Source organism: Typopeltis vanoorti, chromosome 7, assembly GCF_054136105.1.
Source record: "Typopeltis vanoorti isolate ZY-2024b chromosome 7, IOZ_Tvanoo_1.0, whole genome shotgun sequence".
Lineage (NCBI taxonomy): Eukaryota > Metazoa > Arthropoda > Arachnida > Uropygi > Thelyphonidae > Typopeltis > Typopeltis vanoorti.
Window position 1 is genome coordinate 62,432,608 of NC_143555.1, and position 20,820 is coordinate 62,453,427.

The window sequence follows — 20,820 nt, forward strand, 5'->3', positions numbered from 1 at the left end:
AGGAATCTGCACTATGAATTATTTTACTATCCACCCTATTCCCCAATTTTGGCTCCCTCTGGCTGCAATCTGTTTCCAAAACTAAAACCCTTCCTCGCTGGTCAGTGTTTTTTTTTTTGAATCAAGAGGTGACTGCGGTTGTAGAGGGGGTATTTTGCAGATCTTACTGAGAACCACTACAAGGACGGGATAATGGTGCTGGGGCATCGCTGGAATAAATGTATTAGTTTTAAGGGAGATTATGTTAAAAAATTAAAATAATTTTGATATTATAAATTCGTTTTTTCATTGTTAGGCCGAGAGCTTTTCAGACCACCCTCGTATATCTGTATGATATGTGTTTTGAAGACAGTTGTTGACTTTTTTCTCTTCCAAAGTGATGCTTTCTGCTGGATTAAGAAAAGGATTTCACTGTTAATGCAGAGTGAATACCCTATCCAATGCGAAGAATTTTTTAGTTCCATATAGCGCTCATATTACTACTACTACTACAATCAGAGACCTCCAAGGAGTCAGTAACTCATTCACGTATACCACATTACTCTGACCAGCTGTCATACCTTTTCTTGAATTCAGTCACACTCCCTATAGTCAGATTCTCCAGAGTTCTCTTAGTATTATTATACCTCAACAACTACAAGAACAACTACTACTGATAAAAAGAATAATATCAGACCTCCGCGGAGCCAAAAAAATTCATCGGAAGATAGGATAAGATGTTCATTCTTTATTAACAATTAAATCCTTTTTATTAATCCAGCAGAAAGATATTAAGAAACTTTGGGGAGGCAGGGGAAGTCAAGAACTACTTCCAAAACGCACATCATAGAGATTAAAGAGGGAGAAATTTAGTACCAAGTAAAGTATTTGCTACAGATTTGTTGGAAATAAAGACGATCCAACTACATTCTGGGTAATTGATTTTCCGATGATAAAGCCCCCTTAAAACATTCGAAACGCATCATGTTACACACACACACACACACACACACACAGTACATACCGATATGTGGTGTGTGCGTGTGTGTGTGTGACAAAAGGACCTCTCATAATGAATCCTTGACCCCAAGGATGTCTGAATTTGAAGCTATTACTACTACTACTAATAATAATAATGGAGGATATTTACGCCGGTGGAAATATCCAAACGATGATTTTATTTCATTCGTAAAAATATCTTGTAAATATTTATTCTTGCATTTTTTTCCTCTTTATTTTTTCAAAGATAAGATATCATTTTAAAATGATATCTTATCTTTGCTAATTTCGATTTAATAATCGTACTTTTAATTTCTCAATTTCTATTTTAGATTATGTTTTTTTTTTGTTGTTGTTTTTGTTTTTTTCCCCAGTTAATCTTTCATTTTCAGTTCGGTGACAAAATGGCTAAGGTTTAGATATACTCTCCCTCCCTAAGTTTGTGTATAGACCAGTCCATGGTTATCACCTTATTAACGTTGAGAGCATCCAATCATACTTCCTAAGGCAATCCAGGTTGAAGGTTTTGAGTGACTCATAATGTTCAATCGCGTTCTGTGCTAATGTAATGTGCGTGATAGTGCCTAGAGCTGATGGGTAGCGTTTAGCAACTGGGTTGGTAGCTACACGTGTTGCTTGGTGTCTGTGAAACACGTTTGATTTTCTGTACTTTATTTTTTTCATTTTTGTGTTCACATTATATGAACGTGAATACCCCTCAGTAATGTTAAGTATTTCATCCCTCTCTGAAAGGTTAGCCACATTATTTAATTACATTGGTCTTAATTTTCAGTATATATGTGATTGTAGCCACCGGCATGACATGACCGTAAATTTTGTTTCAAAACCTGTAATAGAAATGAAACTATTGCTTTCATGCAGCTGATACATGCTGTTTTGTTATGGATTTTCTGCCTGTTTTCAAAATATATGTATATATTTATTAATTTCATTCGAATTCGCAGAATTTTTAATCGTTTAAAATTACTTAAATTTGCTAATGTTAAGGGAAAAAAAAAGAAAAGAAAGAATTACTCCCCTCTCGACAAGTCTGCTTTGCTCTCTGAATGAAACATGTGCAGCGTGTTTTGCATTTCGTATATTTCATAACGTGACTTCTAGCCATCCTTACTTAAGTATATTATTATTATCATTAAATTAAAGCAGTGAAGTGGTTAATTGCTTTTAATTCAACAGTGGAAAAATGTTTAAACCACATACAAGTTATTTCATTAAATACTGAAATTGGCGTTTATGATCAGTGCAATAAGCTTAGATTTGATATTTGTCCAGGCCTAGATTTAATTCAGTGTTTTCTCATATTTGGAACCATACACCTTGCTTATTCCATTAAATCATGGATCATTAATACATTATCAGCATGTCTTTCTGATATGCGGAAGGAATGAAAACAATGAAAGTGCATAGTGACGGATCTTCAGAATTCTTTAAAAACAATTTCAAAATTGGATACACCTGACATACTAGGTCAGAGTTGTCTAGAAAGAGTAGCTAGCAATGAATTTATTAACTTCAAAAGATGTGACTTGCTACGCTCCTTATTAGGGAATTAACATTTAGCATTCGCTGATACTGTTTGTTTCCATTCTGTATATACATATATATATTCTGATGTCATGCTTCTTTATTATGCCATACGCTAAATAAATAAATAAACCCATTCTGTATGTATTATGCGTTTTTGGGAATCAGAGGCCTAAAGAAGCTTTGCAAAGTACCATACATGCATACTCTTGGGGACAGTCTTTCTTAATTTGTGCATATTTGCAATTGTATGCTGAGATTACAGCACTTCATAGGAGCATTTTCCTTTTCACTTGCAAGACAAATCAATAGTGAATTTCTTTTATCCTCCCCACAGGATATGTATAATTTTGATTGTGGACTATCAAATGGAGGTTAAATATATTTAATAAAACTTAGAACACCTCTTTAGATAAGGATCTATGTAATTTTTAAGAGAAATGTTACATTAACTTAAATTAAGAAGCACCACAATTTAAGATAATAATGGCCGAATCAAATTTAAACAGTATTCTAAAATGTGAATACCTTGGGTTAACAAAATATATGTAAAGGTTGAAAGGTGTGTTCAGATGATTTGTAATATGATTAGTTTTGTTAAGAATAGTCAGGTTATAAGTTATATTATTATTATTACGTGACTCCTCCAGGGACTCGTCGTGGGAGGGCACACAACTCTACTTTGCTTAAATACATATCATCCTCTCCACTGCTACTTAATTCTCCAACTGCGACACCTCTACCATCAATGGTATGTATTGCTCATCACCACCAACAACAGTATTTTTTGTCTGTAAATTGCATGTGTTCTGAATGCCGATTTGTCTGTACGTGCGAGAAAATCCTTGCTACCACCATATAAGATCGGCTAACTCTCCTTCAACTGAAAAAGGCCATATAAGGATTTCCCCCATTGTCATGACAAGAATTGAATCTAGGTCTTTTCCATTTGAAGGGCGCAATGTTCCGCTATTCTTCCAATTGCGCTTCGGCGGATTATGGTGTTTTTATTTCAAGAAAGATAACATTATTAAAGATTTTAAATAAGCTCACAGGAGCAAAAGAGTTCAATGATTGTTAGTAACCATTGGTTCAAAGCTCTGTTTAGTTCATTTATAATGGAGGGGCTTAGAAGTGGATGTGGTTCAGTTGTGTTGTTACTGTTAAAGGACTAGATAAAGCTTATGTCCTTTCCCCCATGTTGCACAATTCACTGAAACTGTACCATAAATTCAAATTAATGTATGACTAAAACATTTGGGAGTGGACTTATCATACATTACTAGTAGTGACATTTAATATTTTTTGCATCTTGTCAGTACCAGCATTGCTGAAAGTTCATGAAGCAACTTAAATGTCATTACAGCCACTTAATTATCTATATAGAATGAGTGTTTCATCACATCCTTTGAGATGTGGATATATTATGATATGCAAAAAGTGAATATGGTTTGTGAAAAAACACTACAATAGTCTACAAACTTATTGTTGTGTATACATGATCTTAGCATGCATAAGGAACCACTTTCTGTGATCCCACATCCTAACAATGACTAGTGTGTGTGTGTGGCAAAACTGCCAGTTAGTTTGGATGCTTCATTCAAATTTTTTCAAGGAAAATTCATTAAAACATCTAGTGACTATTAAATTTCATTTTGGAGAGGGTTATGCTTCCATTCTACTTCTCATTGTTTCATTTAGGGATGTTGGAATGGCCAGCTTCCTCATGTCGAAGTAATAAAGGATATTGTTATGCAGAAGTGTAGATGGGTTGACAGTTTTGTTCTAGTAGCAATTTTACAGATGACTTTGTGAAATGTAGTCAAAATGTAATGAATAGTTTCAAAACTTGGGAATTGATGTTTTCATCATATAATGATACTACTGGTATCAGTTCAATAGTTTTCATTCTGCAATGAAAATACCTCTTTACATCAGTATACTTTCCACATACAGCTTCCTGATTTAAAAGTGCTAGAATTCTGGGAGACGTTTATAAGCAGTTATTGAAGTTGAGATGTTTCTTTTGTTTTGGTCCACAACATTGTTAATCTTTTCACTGTGGTATATTCAAATGAGCCATAAAAGGGGGTGATTGAAGTCTATTCATTTTGTGGCTGGAGTGAGAATGTGATATTTTGTGAGAGCAAAATTCTTGGATGTGCCTGCAAGACGTCGTTTAACTGAGGAATTAAGTTAACAAGCCATCTTATGACTAAAGGCAAGTCTAAGTTAGGTGTAGCCTGATAGTTTCAAGAGTCATTTGGTGATTCAGTCTGTTAAACCAATTCCAACAGTCGCAAATGAACACGGAGATACAGCTAAGAAAGAACATTGGCTACAACTGCATTGCATTACCAATTCCTCAGATTATCTTCTCTTTGAAACTAGACTGCTACCCTGAATTATCTGTGAGCTGACCTTGCATTGGCTATAGGAGTAGTATCTGCTACCACTGTCACAGAAGGTTTCACGAAGGTGGTCTGCATATCCCCATCCTACGAGGGAATGTTTGAAATGTGCAAGCCGCTCTTCAGCTAGATCCAAGACCAGTAGGGGGCAGTATTGTTTATAGAAGAGTCCTGATTTGCTCTACAAAGTGATACCAGACATGATCTGATCTGGAGAGAACCAGAGACTCGTTATGATCCTTCTTGATATCTGTAAAAAGAACACTTTATGACATCTCCAAAGAATCCAAGGACTCTTCACAGGAGGGCACTCGACACAGTTTGCTCTCTCTCCTACTTAATCCTCCAACTACTAATACTGCCATCACAATGACACTACTACTACCATCAGCACACTGCCATCTACTGCATACTACCACCACCACCAATGGTACTTTGTAAACAGCATGTGTTCTCGGCCAATTTGCCTGTATGTAGAATGAAAAACCTGAGTTTCCAGGAGAAAAACCCTGCCTACCTCCATATGAGGTTGGCTAACTCACCTGTTATTGAAAAAGCTCATATAACGATTCTCATAACGATGAGAATCAAACTCGGATATTTTCAATCTGAAGTGTGTAATATCCCCTTATTCTAATCATGCTATGGAAGCTGTATGGTGGAGGTAGTATGATGGTTTGGAGAGGCATCTCATTGATTGGATGTAATGAAGTTTACATGCATTCCTAGCAGAACCATTAATGCTTTGTTATAGAGTTGAAGTCTTGGACCTCCTGTGTTCATCTGTATGTGATAAGGGAGACATTTATCTTACAAGATAACACTCATCCTCATTTTGCAAAACTCGTGGCAAATTATCATCCAAAAATCTTCATTCTGTTTAAAATAATGGATACGAAAATTTCAAGCAAATGCAGTGATAAAACTACTGGTATGTAGTTAATATTTCTGCTGCCCTTTTCATATAATATAATAATCATTGATTTATACCATTGCTGTGGGATTTTTTCTCTAGTGAATGTATTGTTGAACATGCTCAGTAACTTAAGAAATAACCTTAAAAAAAACTATACCTTCTGATTTTTGTGTATACTTCTAATATAACATAGTCTCCAGGACTTAGCATAATTCTTGTATTATGATTGGTGGTTCATTATTATTAACACCAGACCCCATGGAGTCAAAAGACTTGATTGCAGGAGATAAATATTGTTGAATACAAAGCCCATCAAACTGTGCCTTAAATTCATTCAGTGTTATCTGCATTCACCATAATTTCAGGCAATGAGTTCCACTTGCCAACCAACCATTCTCCATGTGAAGAACCTGATTCTCATGGACCTGCCTACACTCTCCTTATACAGTGTTATCCCCTTTGAAAAAATTCTTCCATATTAACTTGGAAACAACCCTTTGACAACTTAAATGTCTATCATATCTCCCATCTTTCTCCTGTTCACAATGCTTTGTAAACTGCATTCCCTCTCTTTATATCCCTAAGACCTTGGTCTTCTCTGGACCCTTTCAATATATCTTCAGCACATAAAAATGAGGGGACCAAATCTGTGCACAGTAATCCATATGAGGCGTTATACAGTGGAACCGGAACCTCTTTATTTTTTTATAAGTTAAGGTTCTTTGCATTAGTAGTGTACTCGGGATTTAATCTTGGGGGGGAGACGAGTTGAGAAGACTATTTGAGAATACACACTATGCATCGCATACGACATATGACTGAGCATCTGCAATGATCTCTAATTCATTAGTGGTGTAGAAATAGAAGACATGACACAACATAAATAAAAAATAAATAAATTTTAATTAGCAAAAGATTTTTGGAAAATTTTCTAGTGTTTTTTCTTTGAGAGGACAGGCCCCTCCCTCCCTCGTGGTACATCATTGTCATAATGTGATGTGATATTTTCACATCTTGTGCAGCGTGACCTTTGGACTTCAGATCCTTGTTAACCACACTCCACTGTTTATCTCCTCAACTTTCTCCAAAATTTCCCCTTTGCATCCCGTTGTTGCCTACGAAATTTCAGCACCGTATACTTTGCAACATTCCCTTATACTTTGCAATTCAATACGGATGTCTCCTCATAAAATTATATTTTTGTCTATCTGTAAGGCCATATCTGCTTGATTCTTCATCATTCTTCCCAATTTTGCATCTGCAAACAGTTGTATCACCAGTTAGGCCTGTCCCATTATCAAATTAAATAATATGAAAACAGATCTGTGACATGACACCAGTGACTTTCCTTATTTGAGATAGTTCCCCCCCATACACAACTTGCTGATACCTATTCAGCTCATTACTCTGTTATTCAATCCAGTATGTTTCAGTTTAGTAACCAATTTATGGGTTGACAATCTATCAAAAGCTTTTGCAAAATCTAAATATACTACTGGATATGCATCTTCCATGTCCATACATTTGTCACCTTGTTATAGAACAAAGAATACTACTGTTACTAACCCACTTTGTATCCTGTCTCTCACCATCCTTTCCAATACCTTAACTACAACTCCAGATATATAGATTGTCCCATAATTTGCCTTAGTCTTATCACCACCTTTTTGAAGTGGAACAGTTTTGTATCTTATACCCCTTTGAGACTTGTGCTGTTGCAAGACTTGTTAAATGGGTAGGCCAAAGCTGTTGCTTATTCTTTGGACTAATTCCCTTGAGACACATGGTTATATGTCAAGTCCTGTTGTCTTATTGACATCTAGCTTATTTAACTCCTCATACCTCTTGCACACTCATCATTAAGTCTTCTCTCATTTCATTCTCTACACTTGAGCTTCTGATTTCACACTGAGGATGCCCTGATGAACTGCTCACTGAATACCTCGACTATGTACTCTGCAGCAGTTGCCTATCTCCCACTTTCATCCGTTAACATCTTACCATAATATTTTTTTTTTCTATTTGTCACATATCAAAAAAACTCTTTTTCGATATGTGTTTTTCTTTGCATGATTTGCTAATTTCTGCTCTTAATGCACTTTTGTGCCTTTTACTAATTGAGTCATTATTCTGTCCTGCCCTTTATATTCTTCATGCAACTGATTATTACCATTATTCATCTTGTGCCTGTAAAGTGTATTCTTCCAGATTTTATGCCTTAATCCTCTCATTCATTCATTTTACACTCGCCTCATTCAGTTTTTTGATCTTCGGAATACATTCACACATGCTGTTATCTATTTCTTTGTCATTTCCCAAGCAGCATTTATTTCTTTGCTGCCCAGCTCCTCATTCCATGCTATAACTCCAAGCTGTCTCCTAAGCTTGTCATAATCACCAGCCTTGTACTTCCACATATATATATATATATATTAGCTACAACCCAGATGATCACTCTTTCACCAACTGGAGGAAAGTGCAAAACCCCTCTCAGTTACATCCTCTGATGAAATGATTAGATCTAAAACCCTTGATCCTCATGTGTCCTTTTTTATGTATTGCTGGAGATGGTTGGTTGTCTCTCAAAAACTTGAGAAATTCATTTTTCTTATTCTCAAATTCTGTCTCTTCATTCCAGTCTATACTGCCATGATTACAATCATCCTTTTCTTGTTCACTAACCCAAATTGCTTATACATTTCTTCATCGCTGCACACATTCCCTGACCTATTGCAACACATCCAACTAAATACCTCTTCCTGTCAACTCGCACTGCCAGCTCGCTAGCTCACACTGTCTCAAAACCATTGCCACTATTTCTCTCTTTCATGTCTACATTGTGTTGACATAATTCCCCTATTATCAGCACCCCCTCTCCCTTCTTGTCCTTTCTATACGAAAAAACCGTACTCTTCTGTGTTTTTCCATTTGTGTTCCCGTTAAGATATAATCTTCATTCAACCACACTTCACTTGTTGAAACAATTTTAAGACAAATAAACTCAATCGGTAAAAACAATTTCATCTCCCTTATTTCCGATACTCCTGGCATTTGTAAGTAGTCCAACAAAATATCGCAATTTATACAAATCCATACCTTCACTCTTCTCTTGTTCAGTCTCTCCACAAACATATTGCACATTTGCCAAGCATATGTTACATTATCCCCTTTTCTAAATGTAAGTTTGTATTTGTTTCTCTGTGTTTGTTTAAATCCCTGTAAGTCACTGCATATTTCAGTTATTTTATCAGTTATATTGTATTTTTCAGTTTATGAATCCATTTTTTCATTGTGTGCAAAACCAGTTTGATCTTTAGTATTTTTCCCCACTGATTTCTTCACTGACTTTTGAGTTTCTAAAAATTCTTAGTGCTACTCTGTCTTCTTTTTTAAAATTCTTTATTTCTTTTATCAGCATCTATATGGTAAGTCTTTCTCTAGATGTTCTCTTTGCCAAATAATTTTCTAAATCCTTAATGCTTTATTATTGAAGATTCCTCTGTTTCATTATCTTCACACCTTTCATGGAGTCAAAAATTATCATGAGAGCACCCTCTGTCACACATAGCTCATCATACCATGCCTTAAACAAATAAATAAATATATATTTATATAAATGAGCCTCTGTAGCTCAGTCAGTATAGATCTTTGTCAGACCAACCTGAGTTTGATTCCTGTCAGTGACGTGAGGAACCTTTTATCTGGTCTCTTTCAGCAAAAGGTGTTAGTTAGCCGGTCTCATATGTAGGTGGGGGTTTTTTCACCTGGAAACTTGAATCTTTAGTCCCCCAGAATAGGTAAACTGGCCCTGTGAACATGCTCATCTGCAGACATAAGACACTCCTGGAATAGGATTGATCGACCTATTTAGTGGGATTTCCAGTTTTGAATTATAATAGGCCATGAAGCCTAATTTGTGAAGGAAGAAGATATTTATATAAATATGCATTCCATTCATTCACCACTCTCTCCATGCAAAAAAAAAAAAAAAAAACACTTCTCACTCATGTTTAGAGGCTTAATGGAATAAAAGAAACAACACTGAGAAAGGATTGGAAATATTTAATTCTTCCAATATTTTGTCAGTCACTGAGACATCAGAGAGAGAGAGAGATTAACATTAGACTTGTAAGCAGGAAGGTGTGTGTGCGCACGTGCACACACACAAAGACAGTACAAAACTAAGTGAAACATATGGTCTAAAGACTAAAGTTAGCTTTAGTCTTTAGGCAGGCCTTGAGGACCATGATTTAGATATGGCTCCTAGAATCAACTGGAAAAAGACCATGCTCCACCACAGTAAATTTAGAAGAGAAAGATTATTTTTGGAATTGGCAGCTGCTCCCAGAAATCAGCCTAATTTTAAATAAATGTGATTGCATTAAACTACCCAAAATATGGGGAACACAAATGCTTAGAGAACCCAGTTTACTCCCTAGGCTGCCAACAGGTGCCCACAAAGGATGCCCTATTAAGTTAGGACTCTAGTCTTTCATCCACGTGTTTCACTTAGTTTTGTTGCCTTTTTTTTTTGTGTGTGTGTGTGTGTGTGTGTGTGTGTGTGTGTTAAATCTCATTGTACTCATTAACTGAGAAGAACCATTAAAAGAATTGAATATTTTTAATCCTTTCTCAGTGCTGTTTCACTCCATTAAGCTTCTAACACGAGGTTCTCTTAGCGCTTAATGCACAGACTACTTCTCACTCCTTTGCTCACACTCTCCTTACATAGCTTCCAGGGATGACCTAATCTCTTGTTCTCTCCATCTCCCACCATTCTGTGAAAAACTCTTCATTAATCTAAGAATTCTTTTAACTTGTCTATCATATCTCATCATCTTATTATCTACTAGACTAAATTGCATCTACTGTCAACCTTTCTTTGTACCCAACATTCCAGTGACGACCAGAAACCATTTTAGTCAATGGCTTCTGGACCCCTTTCCAGTATCTCTCTATCCTTCTGAAAACCAGGTGAGCAAATCTGTGGACAATAATCCATGTGACCTAATCAAGGCTTTCTAAAATGAAACCATAATTTTCTTCTATAAGTTAGTGATCTGTGCATCATTACCAGAATTCATTGCACTGATTTTAGCAATGTGTCTTCTAAGTTTTAGCTCCCTAGATATTTCCTTCATCTCTTCCAATATATCTCCATCAGTTTTATACTGTACGTCCCATCTTTTTCCAAATTTCAAAAACCTAAAAATTTGCAACATTCAATTCGTAACCTCTACTTCCATGCCCATTTATCTATCCAAGTCCTCTTGTAAAGCTACAACCTCTGCCCTACTCCCCACTTCTTCCTGCTTTGCATCATCTGCAGACAACTGAATATCTCTATTCAAACCTTTGCCAATATCATCAGTATACAAGTTAAACTGCAATGGCCCTAAAATAGACCGTTGAGGCATGTTACTAATGACTTTCCTTTGGTGGGGTATTGCTCTCCATTAGACATGCTAGTTACCTATCAGATAACTGATCTTCAATTTAATGTACTAATCTAATATCCAATTCCATCTGTTCTAGTTTAACAATCAGCTTATGTGGAAGTCTATTTTTTCATTTGATTCATTCTTTCAACTTCATTTTTTCCTCTTCTGTTATTTTCTTGAACTTCTATTTTTAGTTTACTATATCTTCTCCTTCTGTTGAAAGCTTTTCATTATCAAATTCAATCTTTCTCTTGATTTTATTTTTAACCATGCTCTCTCTCTCTAGCCTATGATAGCTGTTATAGTTAACTGATAGTCCTTAATGTTTCCATATTGTTCACCATAGAAATACTCTATATATACTAATTAAGAACTCTACTACTAACATATTAGTAGTAGTTATTAAATTTTTGTCTAGCTGTTTATCAGAACTTTCCAGACCCCCCCCCCCCCCTTTGTAAAATCCCTAGCTCTCTGCAAATTAAGTATGTCTCTGTCCTTTAATTTCTTTGGCCAGTACCTAAAGTACTTCCTCTGTTGTTTCTTGCTGTCTTATTTCTTGTGACTCATCATAGATTTCTAGTGACTTGTGTTATCTCAGTTGTGGTGCAAAATGCAGACAAAGACCAAAACATATGGTGGGTTATAGCTAGACTTTATAGATTGAGTATATAGAGAAATTAGCTTGGTGAGCATCAGGCAGGTTAATTGTTATAGAATTAAGTATAAGGAGATATATATATATATATATATATATATATATATATATAATATATATATATATATATATATAGGGTGTCCAAAAATTCACGCAAGATTTAAATTTAGCACCATTTGTGTGGTAAAATGTTGCCAACGAGAAAAAAAAGACGGTGTGACAGCTGACAGTTCAGGATTATTAAAAATTGAGTGCTACACGAAAGAACAATGCAATTTTCATTGTTGAGCAATATTTTAAAAATAATGAAGGTTTGGCAGCTACAGTTCGCAATTTTCATACAAAATATGGTCGGAATAGTGATTTAACTTCATCAACTGTGAAAAGATTAATTAAAAAATTCAAGGAAACTGGATCAAATAGTGATCTTATATACTCTGGCCGTCCTTCAAACAAGTTTTTCAACAGAAAACATCGAAGCAATTCATGAGAGTGTTGCTGAGAGTCCAGCAACATCAATTCGGCACCGTGGTCTTGAACTGGGCATTTTGAGAAGCTCTCTACAGAGTGTTCTCACGAAAGATTTGCATCTTTATGCTTACAAAGTTCAATTGACTCAAGAACTGAAGCCTACTGACCACACACAGTGAAGAGAGTTCGTTGAATGGATTATGGAACAACAACAAGTGGATGCTTATTTTTCGAACAAAATCATCTTAAGCGATGAGGCTCATTTTCATCTTGATGGCTTCGTTAATCGACAAAATTGTCGCATTTGGGGTTCAGAAAATCCACGAGTGATTGTTGAGAAACAAATGCATCCACAACGTGTGACTGTTTGGTGCAGATTTTGGGCTAGAGGCATCATCAGTCCATTCTTCTTCGAAAATGCGGCTGGTAAGGCAATAACAGTTAATGGTGTTCGCTATCGCGACATGATAATCCAGTTTTTTGTGCCTAAATTGTAAGATATGGATGTGGACGACATGTGGTTTCAACAAGACGGTGCCACATGCCATACAGCCCGAGAAACAATTCAATTACTGCACGAGTCATTTCCTGATCGTGTAATTTCCCGTTTTGGTGATCAGAATTGGATACCCAGATCATGTGACTTAACGGCATTGGGCTTTTTTCTTTGGGGTTTTTTGAAGTCTAAGGTTTATACCAACAAGACCACAACCACCCACGCCTTGAAGGAGGAAATTGAGTGCAGTATCAACGAAATTCAGCTACATTTATGCAAAACGGTCATGGAAAATTTCAACAAAAGAGTGCATATGTGCCAGCAAAGCCGTGGAGGCCATTTAACCGATATGCTATTCCATGCATAACCCTATACTGTATACTTTATGAATCAATAAGAAATTACAATTTTTAATTAAAAACCTGTGTTTTCTATCAAAATTACTTCTTGCGTGAATTTTGGGACACCCTATATATATATATATATATATATATATATAATATAGATTAGGAGGAGGATGAAAGCACACATGGGGAGGGAGAAAGGGAATCAAGTTTTATGCCAACTGCTGACTACCTGGGGGGGGGGGAAAGAAAGAAAATCCACATTACTTCACCCTCTCTTCATACCCAGCAGAGTCCTTCCAGAGTCCTGATATTGCCTTAACCATTCATCTCTGTACCCTCACCAATGTTTCCACATCACAATGAAAACTACATGACCAAATCTGATTATAATAGTTCAAGTGTGGTCTGACCAGTGTTTAATACAATGGCACGATCACCTTCTTAACCCTACGTTTAAGTGCATTTATTATAGCAGCACTATAATGTGCAGTTTTTGTAACACTTGTAATGTGCCCTCTAAACTTTAGTCTACTGTCAACCATTACTCCCAAATCTTGAATCTCATGCATCTCCACTTCAATGCAGTACACAGCCTTATATTTCTGCACTCCAAAATCACCTTGCACTTATTTAAAACTATAGTCCCACTCCTTTGTCCATGTCGACTCTATTAAAATCTTCCTTGAAGGGAATTAACATCAGCAATGCTACTCTTGTAATTCTCACAAACTTTGCATCATCAGCAAACAACTGAAGATCCTCAGTCAGTCCACATGATTTACAAACAAGTAAACAGCCCAAGAAGAAGAAAATCCTAAAGCATGCCACCAGTTACCTTCCTTTGAGTTCCTCTGTAGCTTGTGCACTAGCTTCTCATGCAGTAATATATCCAACACTTTTGTAAAGTAAAGTAATATCACTGTATATGATTCTCCCTTATATAGCACTTGTACATTATCATAAAGTGTAAGTAAATTGCTTAAACAAGACTTACCCTTTACATACCCATGCTGACCATGTCCAACTCAATCTTCTATTCTATTCCTAACCATTTTCTCAACCATCTTGACCAACTGCAGTTAAGGTTTATAATTGAGAACTTCTGTACTAGAACCGTGCAGTGCTACTATTTTGCCTTCTTTCCACTTTTTGAACCTTTTTCTGCAAGACTCCATTAAATAACCAGGTCAAGAGCATGGCTAACTCTTTTGCATGTTCTTTAAAAATACGTGACTATGTCAAGTATTCAAAAAGCTTTATTAATATCTAACCGAAGCAATAGTTACTACACCTGATTCTTTCACCTTTAATTTCTCCTAATCCTTGCTCTCTTCTGTATATTGCACAGCACTATTCACACCACTATGATATACACTGATGAAATGTTCATTAAATAATTCCACTATATCATTTGCTATGGTTACTCTGCTACCATAAGTATCTACCAGTGTCAACTTGCCATAATTACATTTCCTCTTGCTTGTGACATAGCAGAAAAATTCCCTTGGATTATCCTTGACTTGACTGACCAATCTCCTTTTATATTTAGTTTTTCTTGTTTAACTATGCTTGTCACTTTTCTAGCCTGCAGTTTATATTCTTCATGCATCTGTTCACTATAAACTATTTTATACCTCCTCCATAACATTTTCTTTTGCAACCCAGCTTGCTTGATTTCGCTTTTCATCCATTTCACTTCTACTCTATTTACTTGCTTCACCCTTGGTATACAGTTACACATCACTTATGTAGGGTACTGCTTTATGAATTCCCATGCACTGTCAACATCTTTCCTGCACAGTCATCTGCCCAATGTGTTGATGCTAGTTGACTACATAGCTTCCTGTAATTACCTATCTGATAATTCCACATATATCCTTTTTTGGTGGTAATCTTTCTTGTTTCATCACATCCTAAATAAGTACCTCATGATTGCTCTTGCCAACTAGTGACAATTTTTATGTTCCATTAACAACATCTGTGTTGTTATCATCCAGTTCAAAACACTAAAGCCCCTAGCTGCTTTGTTCACATGCTGCTTAAGTTATTTATCCTTTAAAGTCAAACTTGCTCTCCTTTCTCTTATATTATATCTTGTCCTTCAATTCTATAATCTTGTAATTAAAGTTCCCCCATCAGGATTACCTTTTTATGTGTCCAACCAATTTGCCTAAACATATATCAATCAGTATTCTTCACATTCCCAGGACTAGCAGCATCTTATCAGACACCCAGAGGGGGGGGGGGGGCTGGTCCCACAAAGAAAAAAGAAAAAACACTAGAAAATTTTCCAAAAATCTTTTCCTAATTAAAATTCATTTTTTTTATTAATGTTATGTCTTCTATTTCTATACTACTTATGAATTAGCGATCGTTGCAGATGCTTAGTCATAGGTCATGCAATGCATAGTGTGTATTCTCAAATCGTCTGCTCAACTCCCCCCCCCCCCCCCCAAGATTAAATCCTGAGTGTGCTACTGTACCAGCTTGTTAATTGCAACTTCATGCCACACCAGATTCAAAATCCACACATGTACTCTCAACTGTGGACACAATTCCTCTGCAATCATTAACAGAACACCTCCTTCCTCATTTCACCTTCTTATCCTTCTGTAAAATTGTATATACTTCCATTTCTATTCCCAGTATCATATCATTCTGAGACAACCATGTTTCACTTATACTAATTACCTTTGGGCATACTGACACAGCTCACTCCCTTTTCTGTTCTACCATTTTCCAACATTCTGGTTGCACTATCCTTTTTCACAAATACCCTTTGATTCTTAGCTACATTAACTTCTTGATTCTGTGCTTTCTAAATGTCCAACGCTAAACCCATTCAAATGCAATCCATTATCTTTAAACCATTCAAACTGAATCACCCTCCACATGTCTCATCTATCTTGTTATTCATTATCTCTTCTTTCCTTCTCAACTTGCTATTGTAGTATCTGGGGAAATACAATAATGACCTTTCTGACAACAGTTATCCTTTATCTCATGCAGCAACTTAAGTCTCTATTAATGTTACTTTTTTTTATATTTTTTTTTATTTTAACAAACTAAGTCTTCGTACCAACAACTACCACTAATTCTGATGCCTGCTCTTTCCTTCTGTGCAAAGCATCAGTTACTTATTTCACTATTCCACCAGGAAAGCATGTTTTGTGGACGCTAATGATTGAATCCCAATATAGTGATACATGATTATCCTTTTACTCTTTCTTTGCAGTACTAACTTGCTCTGCATTAACATAATCCAGTCTCTTCTTTAGGTGTTTAATCTCATCTTTCAGATGCTTCATTTCACTACTACATTTCCTTTATCATGACTAACACTTCAGTGTGATTTTTGCTAACTACTGGCAATGGTAGCTCCCATTTAGAAACACTCTAACCTATTATTAATATAACTTTCAAATACATTAATGCTTTCTTTCTTTTTGCTCACTTTACAGTCCACATATATTTCGCATTTTTTTATGCATACATGCATCAATTCCTGCAACACATCTACTGGGAAAAATCCAGTGAAAAACTATCTTCGTGCTGAAGTTTTCTGTGCCACGGATGTGCAGTTCTTTACAGACTTCATTTTCAGACAGCAGAAGAAGCAGTAGGACAAACGAGTTGGAAAAACACAAACATTCAACAAACATTATTGAAGAACACTTGTATCCAGCATGAAAATAATGAAGCACAATTATATGATAAAAAGCCACACTATTTAAAAAACTGTTCTTAGCATAGCTCAAATATACTGCTTTGTTTTCTTGTGACACTAGTAAATACAATTACGAGAGAATAATTTTAATTAATACAAGTGAGTGATGGCAAATATAAGACTGTGATGGTACAGATAGTTGAGTTATTGAATGACCACTTTGTCAAGGTGCATATTTTGTCTAGGAAAAGGTAATTAAGGTGATTGAGACTGATCTAAAACTAGAGATGAACACTAGCTCAAGATTTTACAAATTCTTGATGTAAATTTGGCAGTGAGATTAAATGGGATGTCTGCTCATAGAGAAAATGCAAGGGAAAGCAAGTGTTCCTGACAGGCTTTTTAACTCAGTAGGACCGTATGGAAGTGAAGATGATGGTGTAGTTCATTATGTAAGGAAGGCTCCATATCATTTTAGGAAATTAGACTGGTCAACATTTGAGGGCAGAATGGATTTGTATGAAAGGGATGGACTGCATTTAAATAAATTTGGTAATGGTCAACTGGAGTGTTGCTAGAAGGAAATATAATGTGAATAGGAGACGAAGTGAAGGTTTAGGAGAGTGGAATAGGTGACCGAAGTGCTTGTTAATCTAAATTGTAGTAGTGTGAGAGATCAGGAATGCAAGAGGGACAGGAAAGTGTGAGTCAGGATGGACATTTAGAGATGGCATGATGAGAGTGGATGGTAGTTGTTGTAGTAGTAGAAGGTGTGTATGAGGATGGTTGTCATAGGGATAGTCTTGGATGTGGGGGAAGATAGTTGGGTCTGAGGAGATATATGGGATGAGTAGTGATAAAAGCAATAGGGCATGGGCAAGTGTGGGAAAAATTGCATGGAGAGGACGGGTTACAGGCCTGAAAGTGACCTGCTTATATTTGTGTAAGAAATATTTGTATAAAAAGCATAAGAAATAAAAGATGAAATTGTTTCACTGATTGCCCAAATAATTGTTGGAAGAGGAGGACAACGATATCCTTATGGGAATAGAAATGGATGGGTATAATGCTTTTCATGAGGGATAGTAAGGACAAGAAAGGAAGAGTGCTGATGATAGCAGAAAAATTGTCTATATAAGGTGGAGATGCGAGAGAGAAATAGTGGCAATTTTCTGAGGTTATAAGGGTGTGGATATTGGGTATCCTGAAAGATACTGCTGTATCCTCACTACAAAGCTCACTGACCATTGTTATTGTTTAATTTGTATATTGATATTGAGAGGGGTTTAACTGGAGATATGCAACTGTTTGCAGAGATGCAAAATTGTGCAGAATAATAAGGAATTAAGCAGATGTTGTATTTCAGGAGGACTGGAATAGATTGTGTGGGTGGGTGGAACTATCGGTTAATTGTTGCAGAGTGTTAGATTCTGAAATTTGATAGGCAATGATGAGATGCAAAGTATACACTTGATGGGGAAATTTTGTAAGAGGCTGAGGTGATAAGATCTGGAAGTGGTGGTGGACAAGGATCCAAAGTTCAGGGGGTCACACTGCATAAGTTGAAGTCATGTTGAATTATGGCAGTGATGTGGAGAACTGTGACATGCAGAAATGAAGTTATGTATAAAGCCTTGGTCAAGCTTCACATAGATTGTTGTGTACAGATTTTGTCATCTGGTTTTCATAGTGATGAGAATATAAAGGATCCAGACAAGACAGTAACTAGTTCTTGGAATGTGGGTTATGAAGATAGATTTGGAGAGTTAAATTTACAAAACATCATGAATAATGGGAGAGGAGATATGATGGAAATCTTCAAATGTTGATCCAAGTTAGGAGTTTAATGTGGAAGAAATTTAAAAGAAATTAGGAGTTTAATGAGAAATTAGGATTCTGCTCTTGAGGCCTTGCTATTTAACTTATTTCATACTTCACATGAATTGACTTGGGAAATCTTCAAATGTTTGATCCAAGTTAGGAGTGTTGCTTATGTTAATTTCCTTCAGGAAGATTTGAATCGGCTTAGCCTGGGCAAATGAGTGCGATTGTTATTGTAATAAGTGCAAGATGCTGCACTTTTGAATTGCATAGAGATAAGGATGTGTACTGTATTTGTGGAACTGTGCTTCAGGGTATGGATCGTAATGGTTAATAGCAGACAAAAGGTCAGAGGATATGTATTACTGCGGTGATAAGTAGGTATAAGGTGGTGCTGGTAATACCAGTGTATAAGGCTTGGTCAGACCATACGGAGACTGGTTCAATTACAATTTTTTATTTAGTTATAATTGCATAGTGGAAACGCTAGTGACTAGATGAATGCCAAGGTAATATCAGGAGTCTGGAATGTTTATTGTGCAGAGAGATTGAGAGAATGTAGATTTCAATATGAATAGGAGGAAAATAGGTGAATTTTCTGAGATGGACAGGAAATTGAGCACAAAGGATCACTTAAATGTTGACTACACAAGTGGGAATGAGCAAGTAATTTTATAAGACTGAGATGTCTACATCTGAAATGCTGTGTTTAGATTTGGTTGCCTGGATTTCATTTGAATGATAATATAGAAGATTCAGAGGCAAGTAACCAAAATTCTTTGCATGTGTTGAGATCGAAAGTTTGTGGGGCACATAATCTGATATGTGGAAAATAAAGAATATAATAAACAAGTCACTAAAGGTCTCTTATAAGAATTCCACAATACATATTAATTATTTATTATTATTCAGGCCTCCATGGAGTCGAGAGACTCATCGTGGGAGATCCTTCCTAGGAAACACAAAGTCTCTGATACCACTCCTTGAAACTCATTGACTGTTCTTGCTCTACCACTCTATCAGGCAATGCATTCCACTGTTCAACCACCCTCCTTGCAAAAGAAACCACTCCTCATCCTCTTGCTCACAGCTTCCTTTTGTAACTTCCAGGGATGGCTCCCTTGTCATTGCTCCTTCCCGCTGTTCCACCAAGTGAAATAACTCCCCAGTGCTGTAACTGTAACTGCTTCTCAACAGTTTTAAGTCTCGATCATATCACCTCTCCTTCTATCCACCAAAACTCTGCAGTCCACATTCCCTCAGCTGATCCTCATAATTAATGTATAGTCCTGAAACCATCTTTGCACTATTTCCACAGTTAATTTATCTCCTTCAAATCCTGGGGACCAAATTTGAGAACAGTAGTCTGTGTGGCCTGATCAGGGTCTTATACAAAGGAATGATAATTCTTCTATCTCTGCAGGTTAGTGTCCTTCTCAGTATTGCAGCAATCCTCTTCATCACTTTTGCAATATGCTCTCTGAATTTCAGTTTTCTATCAATCATCACCTCCAGATCTCTTGTCTTCCCTACTTCCTACAGTACAGCTCCTCCAATTGCGTATGCCATCTCCCATCGATATATTCAAAACTTTACATTTTGCTGCATTAAACCGACATTCCTTATTCATTTGCCCATCTGTCTAGTTTATTCAAATCCTCTTGCAGGGCTGCCACATCTGCACTATTTACTAATAACCTGTTCCAGCTTCGCATCATCTGCAAACAACTGAATATCCCCTTGCAATCCATCGACAATGTCATCGATATAAAGATTAAATATTACTGGTCCGAGTACTGAGCCCTGTGGAACTCCACTTGTAACCTTCTGCCTCCTTGGTATTGCCACACCATACACAACTCTCTGATACCATTTTATATTAAGAGAACTAAAGAACAAGTGGAACTCCCTAGAAGTTGAACAACATTTAACAAGGTTGTATTGCTTATTGTTTGTTTTATATTTTATCTTCTCATGAAGAGAACAGGCTGCTGGAGGTGGTTGAATGTAATGAGAGAGAGGTATAGCCTATTGGCATTTCTATAAATAGGGTTAGTGTCTTATGAAGA

The 20,820-nt window shown here is 36.3% G+C and overlaps 1 protein-coding gene across 2 annotated transcripts in view; it reads left to right on the plus strand.

The window, feature by feature from the left end:
* The first annotated feature begins 1,508 nt into the window (after positions 1 to 1,508).
* The window catches only part of LOC150104726 (serine/threonine-protein kinase DCLK1-like), a 274,558-nt gene continuing 255,246 nt past the window's right edge, over positions 1,509 to 20,820 (plus strand). For both annotated transcript variants that reach the window (XR_016548579.1, XM_090395906.1), the window contains exon 1: positions 1,509 to 1,731. The gene's annotated coding sequence lies outside the window, so the exon portion shown is untranslated. The remainder of the gene's footprint in view (positions 1,732 to 20,820) is intronic.